Source organism: Lacerta agilis, chromosome 8, assembly GCF_009819535.1.
Source record: "Lacerta agilis isolate rLacAgi1 chromosome 8, rLacAgi1.pri, whole genome shotgun sequence".
NCBI classification, from domain to species: domain Eukaryota; kingdom Metazoa; phylum Chordata; class Lepidosauria; order Squamata; family Lacertidae; genus Lacerta; species Lacerta agilis.
Genome location: NC_046319.1, coordinates 63,022,008 through 63,029,546, shown reverse-complemented (window position 1 = coordinate 63,029,546; position 7,539 = coordinate 63,022,008). Strand labels below are relative to the sequence as shown.

At 44.9% G+C, this 7,539-nt stretch overlaps 1 long non-coding RNA gene across 1 annotated transcript; it reads left to right on the top strand.

Moving 5' to 3' along the window:
* Positions 1–628: 628 nt before the first annotated feature.
* LOC117050645 lies at positions 629–7,090 on the top strand. The gene is made up of 3 exons (XR_004427115.1): positions 629–770; positions 2,580–2,758; positions 6,942–7,090. It is a non-coding gene; the product is annotated as an uncharacterized LOC117050645 (long non-coding RNA).
* Positions 7,091–7,539: the final 449 nt, after the last annotated feature.

Here is a 7,539-nt window from a genome sequence, read left to right as displayed (position 1 = left end):
TCCAAGCCCAGTGGAACTGAACCGGTTGTGCTCTCCTAAATCCACCTCTAGTAGGCCAGCTCCTGCAGCCTTTTGCCTGATTTTATGGGGGTGGCAAGGATGAAAAAACTTAAGGAGGGGGGTGCAGCAAAAAAGAGAGAAAATGAGGTGGCCCCACTCATTCTAGTAGCCACAATAGTGGGTTCTACATCCACATTTAGAGGCAATGCTGTTCTGAACCAATCCTTTGGTTCCGGCACTTGGTTCCAACCCTGTCCTCTTTTGACTCTAGTCTCACCCATTGCCAGCACACAAACCGGCAGACTACCCCCAGCCGAATGCAGCCGTTTGACAGGGAAAAGGGGTTTCCCAGCCCTGCTGCAGCTTCTCTCTGTATGCCACCAACAAATCTGTTTCTTTTGCAAGTCTGGCAGAGAGAGATGAGTGCTTCTAGGCACCTTGACAATCCAGTCAGCTGAGCACCCCGTCAGCACCAAAATCCCAGCACAACAGCCCTTATAAAGCCTTGGGACTTGCACCTCTGGCTCTGTTCAAGCAACCTGCCTCTGGCATGAGGACTCTGCTTGTCTCCTGACAGTCAGCATTTCGTAGGGGGTGTTCGAGCACATATCTGGAACTGAAGATCTGTGCAATGAATGTGGATTAAAGCACTTCATCACCCTTTCCATTTATTTATTTTTTAAACAGACTTTATACATTGAGGGAAACGATGGAAAAATGTGCTGGAAAGTGTGGGATGAAGGAACGATTAATGGGAAGACTCTTATACAGTAAGTACCATGCAAGCAAATCAGGAAGAATTCAGAAGGATAAATGCTCATTGTCCTATATCCAGCCCACAAACAAATCAGAAGGAATTACCATTAGAGGCCAGGTATAGTCTAACCTGTGCATTAGCTTTGTGCAAGCAACTCAGGATGAATGCTCAATCAATGGGTCATCTGGAAGACCCATCTTCCTGGCTTCTAATTCTTCAGCTCTTGAGCTCTCTATCTGACTTTGATTGCATGCCCAATTCTGTCTCCCCTGGTTCTCATTTGCTGCTCTGGAAGTCAAATGTTGCCTGATCTGAATTACCAACCCACTTATTGGACTGGCAGGAGTCTGGTGTCCTGAAGTCCGACCCTGCCGAGGCCAGATGCAGACAAAAGGATCAATTGGATGCTCTAATTGCCTATCGCCAACGGCCAGATGTTCTAACCTCTTCTTGCCCTCATCCGCCTCATCTTCTCTTTCCTTCAACGTCGCTTCTCTCCCCAGCTTTAATTAGCGCATAGCAAAGGTCAGCATTACAATGAGGAGTACCAAATGACAGATCATTACATCAGCCAGACTTCAAGGTCTAGGGGTAGCAGCCTCCTTCATCTCATAAATACCAAAGAGGCAAATGTGGTCAAGAAGAGGTCATCCCATTCCAAAGATCAGTTCGAAAAACTGCTGATTGGACGTCAGTGTTTTCTGCATCATTGGCTGGGGCTGCAGCCTGCCAATCTTTTTCTACACCAGGAAAAAAAACTCTAGGAAAAGCTTGCCATGGAAATAGACATTGATTATTCCTTTTAGTCACCCTGTAGTACACAAAATGTGATATTTAATTGGATCAAATCCGTATTCTGAATGAAGTGTCAAAGCTAATCAATTACTTCCAGCTTGTTTAAAAACTTCCTGTGCCTCAGCTGTGGTCTCTCTGTTCTTAATTTTTTGGGGGGAGGGAGTTCCTTAATGGATCTCAGAAGGAGGAAAATAGGGAATGTACCAGAGCAGTAGATGAAATGCTTAAGAGTAGATGTCACACTGATGAAAGGAGGTTGGTTCGTGTTAATGTGAATCATATAAAGTTATAGAAACAGAAACTAAGTGAAGCAAATTAAATATTGAACCTGCTAGTAGAAAGCTGATGGAACTCTTCTTCAGACAGAATCAGAAAAACTCAAGATGCAAAAAAGGCTCCTCCAGGGTTTATTTTATTGATAGAATATCAAGGTGGAAAACATCAATATATGCAAATACAAGTAAACACAAGATTCGTAAAGACAATACAAGATAATCACCAAGATGGCAGGCTCATTTTGGAAAACAACTGAATAGGACTGTTGGCATGTTGTTTTAGGTAACTCCTCCGCTTAGGAGACAGAGCTTTTAAGAGTTATTTGCCAAAGAACCCTGTTATCCAGTCACGTTGCTGGAAAGAAATACTGTTCTTTTTGAATATCATAATGCAACAGAAGCATGAAAGGAATATTAGAAAACCACACAGCAGCAGCAGCTTTATAATCATGAGAGCTAAGACAATATTCCTCATGTCTGACTGCACCCCTGATATTCTCAGGAGAATTCTGAGCCAGACCTTTATTACTTAATATAACTCCATCAACGTTCATGGTCTTTCCAGTGTACAAGAGCAGAGGTCTCTGCCTGAGGAGCTTACAATCTGAATACCATCCTTCATATGTTGGACTTGTGGCTGCAGGCACCTAGACAAGGCTCTGGGTATAGAGGTAAAGGAATTACCACTTTACCCGTGTCCCCATATTACTACTGCTATTCATTTATTCGTTTATTTATTGTTAATTTTCAAGGGTTCTCCTATCTGCGGAGGCTGATGGCTTTCCATTTGTGAGAGGAAGTACATATTGCAAACCAGCTTAATTTCCCAAAGGCCCAACGAAGACTTCTGTAATTATTTGGCTCCGGGCCCGCAAACCCCTCCTTACTCTGTAATGAAGCCAGATGGATCCTTAGCAACACAGAGACTCAGGTGGAGTTTTCTCAGAGTTAGAAGATTGAAGAGAATTTCCCTGGGTATGAGGAAATTTTGTCAGAAGAAGGGGAAAGCATAATAAAACACTGGGTCCAGCCATTGTGAAACTGATGAGACTTTGACTACTGTCTGCTTGTTTCCTGAAACATTCCCCACCCCCTTTAAATATCTCACTACTAAGGATGGATGGATCAGCCTAAAGTCAGATTGTTTACTTGGGCTGTGTACCAGATTCTATCGAAGCCTGAAGCCAGGGCAAATTCAAGGGGCTCTGGGCTTGGGCCAAGTAGGGTTGAGCCAGCCTGCGATTGCCCTGGGTCAGGCCATCTGGAGTGATCCAGTGATGTCAGGTGGCAAAATAAATCAGTTAATTTTGGAAATGATCAATATTTAAAACTGGGGTTGAGAATCTGTGGACCCCAGATATGATCAGACTACAATTCCCATTATCCCTGAAATAATAGTTGCTGGTGGCAAAATAGGGGTTCCCATTTTTCATCTTCAGCAGTAGCCTATCCTAGGGCCTGATACCAGCATATATTAACAATTTATCCTGAATTTCCATAGTATCTTTGTTCATTAAACATTGAGGAGTGTGTGTATGTCCTTTATGTCCTGAAACATGCCTACCGGTTGATTGATGACTAGTCAGCCCCATCATCTCTCTGTCTTTTGTGGTTCCACACAAACATCAAAGCAGGTTAAATTGAGCCCATGGAGGCTCAATTTCCCATTGTGGTGAGGCTGCCTCTTCCTCAGAGCTCACCCACACTTCTGCTTGCCCTGTGCATGAGTCTGGGAGGTTTTTCACTGCTTCCAAGCTTTCTGGTCAGAGGTCTGAGTAGTTTTTTTGTTTGTCCCGCAGCCTTCCCTGGGAAAACCTGCTGGTTACTGCTGAAGAGGAACAAATCAAAGAAAAACAATTGATGTTTGCTCAGATTCAGTGGTAAACAGCGGGTTCCCCCCCCGGGGGGGAGGGGCAAGACAAATGGAATTGTGGACAAGCCCATATCACTAGCAGGCCCAGTGATGAGCCAGATTTATTTTTGCTCGGTGGGGGGGAATGAGGGACAGTCAAAGAAATCCACAGACTTCTCAGAGCCAGAGGTCTCCAGTAGCAGACTTAGGGCTCTCAAATTTTGGCAGTACCCTGTGTGATGCTAAAATTCAGTGCCCCCCCCCAGCCTCTCGCACTCTGTTCCACACAGCATTGGAGCCGCACCAGTCGAGCTACCCTAAAACCACATCTGGAGACTCACATGCCCCAGCAGTCAAAAAGTTCAGTTCTTTGCAATCAGCAGCATGTGTGAAAGTGCATCGCCGTTGCCAGAGAAAGGCGGCAGAGAGGTTGCACTTAAGTTGAGATACTCAAGAGCCACAGTGAAGAGCAAAGAGTCCCAGTCCCCACCCCCACCCCCAACTCAAGTGCTTCTGAACAGCTGTGCTTGACTGTAGCCTCTTTTCTGCCTGAGAGCCCGAAAAAATTGCTGGTACATCATAACGAGAGGCTAAATTATGACTTTATTGCTAGCCGTCTGCCCAGCGCGACATGCAGGGAGTTTTTGAAAGGCAGAAGTATCTGGACACAGTTAAGGGTGGGTGGGGGGAGAAATTAAGTTCAGTTCATATCTAAAGGCAAATCTGCAGATTCTGATGTAATGTGCAAATTGACGTCCTTTGAGATACACGTATCTCCAAAACTGAGAATGCAGCACATTATAAACACAATCCTTTCTTTCTGGAAAACAATCATAAGGTTGTCTGCCCTCTCTCACTTTGACTAAATTAGTCAGTTTCTTCACGTTTATAGCATCCCAATCTGTAATTGTTCAATCTTCCAGTGTGGGAGTTCTGGTCTTTTTCCAGTTATAAAATATGGATATTCATGCAGCAGTTAATATATTAATAGCCCTTTCTTTGTTATCTTGTAAGATGGTGATCTTTGACATATCCAAGGTCTGTGGCTATTGGATTCATTGTCAGTGTGCCTCCTGCCATGGCTTCTATTTCTGTTGAAATCTTGCTCCAGAGTTTCTTTACTTTAGGACAAGTCCAGAAGATGTGCATGCTGGCTTTGTTCATTTACAGCACCTGGACAAAGTGCTTGCTGTTCTAAATACAGTGGTGCCCCGCTAGACGAATGCCTCGCAAGACGAAAAACTCGCTAGACGAAGGCTGCCCTGCAAGACAAATTTGTCTATGGGGCTGCCTCGCAAGACGAAATTTTTCCGTCTTTTTTTTTCGTCTAGCGAAAGCGCGGCTGTCATTGCCGCTTCGCTAGATGAAAAACCCGCTAGACAAAAATTTTCGCAGAACAAATTATTTTCATCTAGCGGGGCACCACTGTATAGGATTAAGACATAGCAGTGTCTTATAGAAACTTACTTTGCAATTGATATTTAACAGTTTGCAGTGGTATGTTTAATCAAAATCACTTCAATACATTAGTTCTGAAGGCTCAGGTAGCCGCGGTGGTGCAGAGTGCCTTCCATCAGCTTCTGCCGATGGCCCAGATGCTCCCCTATCTGGACAGGGATAGCCTAACTTTTATGTCTAGCTCTGGAAACCTCTAGGTTAGGCTACTACAATGTGTTTACATGGGGCTGCCTCTGAAGATGGTTCAGAAACTTCAGCTGGTGAAGAATCTGGTGGACAGAATGACGCAAGACGGTTTGAGCATACAATGCCAATCCTGGCCTGGCTGATAATTCGTTTTCGGGCCCAATTCAAAGTGCTGGTTTTGACCTATAAAACCTAAAATGGCTCAGGACCACAATACCTCAAGGACTGCCTCTCCTCATATAAACCGACTTAGACCCCGTGATCATCACCTGAGGCTCTTCTTTGTGTAGCTCCTTCACGAGATGTTTGGAGGGTGGCAACACGGGAACAGGCCTTTTCTGCAGTGGCTCCCCATTTATGGAATGCCCTCCCCAGGTAGGCTTGCCTGGCACCTTCTTTAGGCACCAGGCAAAAACGTTTCTCTATAACCAGGCCTTTGGCTGATGAACCATCTACGACTTTTTAAATGTGTTTGTGGGAGGGGCTTATTGGTTTCTTTGCTTCTTATTAAGTTGTCATAGAATCGTAGAGTACCACAAAGGTCATCTAGTCCAACCCCTGCTGTCAGTGTACACCACGGTGTTGCTCATGAGTAACGACAGAGGCCTCTTACACTAAAGATTACTTTATTGTGCATAGCTATTTACAGTGCAGAGCTAGCAAAAAACATGACCACTCAGTCACTTGCAGAATCCGGAAGTGCCCCTCTCCTGTTTCCCGCCCAGCACCAAAGCCTCAGCACCCTGAAACGACATCTTCTGTGTCCCCTGACCACCACCACCACCCACCCCGGTGCTGTGCTGGCACCAGAAGCTGCAACTCCCCCTCTGATCTCCTCTGGCTGGCATTGCTGGGTCTCTGCCCGGCATCCCTGACCGTCGACTGGTCCTCCTCTTCCACGGGAGAGAGCTCTGGCGATGGGCTTTGAGAGGAGTCAGATGACAGCAGTGGCTGGGGCTCCCTGCAAGACCTCTTGGGCTCTCCCTGCAAGGAGAAGGCAAATCCCTGACACCTGCAATGCAGAAACCTTTTGCCCAATGTGGGACTCAAACCCAAGACCCTTAGATTAAGAGTCTCGTGATCTACCAACTGAGCTAATGTTCTCTCCTTATTTGTATTTTTATGTTGTAAACTGCCTGTAATCTTTGGATGAAGGGTGGTATAGACATTTAATAAGTAAAATAAACAAACAGATAAATAAAAATTGATAGTTTGGATACCCATCCCTTTCTTTGTTCTTCAGTTCATACACCAGGACCAGGCTATAGTTCAGTGGCACAATGTCCAGTTTGCAGGTGGAAGACCCAAGGTTCCATCTCGACCTTCCCCAGGAAAAGGTCTGAAATCCAGGAGAGTTGCTGCCAGTCAGTGTAAGCAATATTGAGCTAGATAGGTCAATGACTCTGTATCAGGCAGTTTCCTGTATTCCCAGTGTTCTTCCCTTGTTTGTTATTCAGAGAGACTCAGCCATGGTGTGTTCATAAAGAGTGGCATGTCAGAAACAAAATTACAGGGTTTGGGGTTGGAGATTGGGGCAGGACGCTGCGGGGAGAGAAACATTCAGAATCTTCAATAGCAGTCAATCAACAGCTGCGCTTAACAATGGCTATAATTTCAGTGCTGATGTTGCCTCGCAGAAGGTTCTGCTGCCTTCATCGTTCCAGCCTGAGTCACAGTGGCAAGGGAAGACAACTGGAGGAACAGGAGCGAAAGAATTATTATCATCAACATCACCACCACCATCTGAAAACATCCTTGTTTAGACAAGCCTATCCAGATGTCCTGGGCCCATTGTTGTTCAACGTCTTTATAAATGACTTGGGTGAAGGTATTGAGGGGGTGCTCATCAAATTTGCAGAGGACACCAAACTGGGAGGGTTGAATAATGTAGAGTTGCCATATTTCGAAGAGCAAAAAGAGGACATATTTGCTGCATTTAACTATGGATCTCTATGACGACTCTCATCATGAAAAAGAGGACGCGTCCTGGAAAAAGAGGACATATGGCAACCCCCAGAATGCTGCAGAAGACGGGGCAAAGTGTGCATTAAAATAATAGCTGCCAACTTTTCCCTTTTCTTGCGAGGAGTCCTATTCGGAATAAGGGAATTTCCCTTTAAAAAAGGGAAAAGTTGACAGCTGTGATTAAAATGTACCATATGTATTAGTGAAAATAATAACTTACCAAAGTGCATTATGTTAGAGGAATTTGCTTT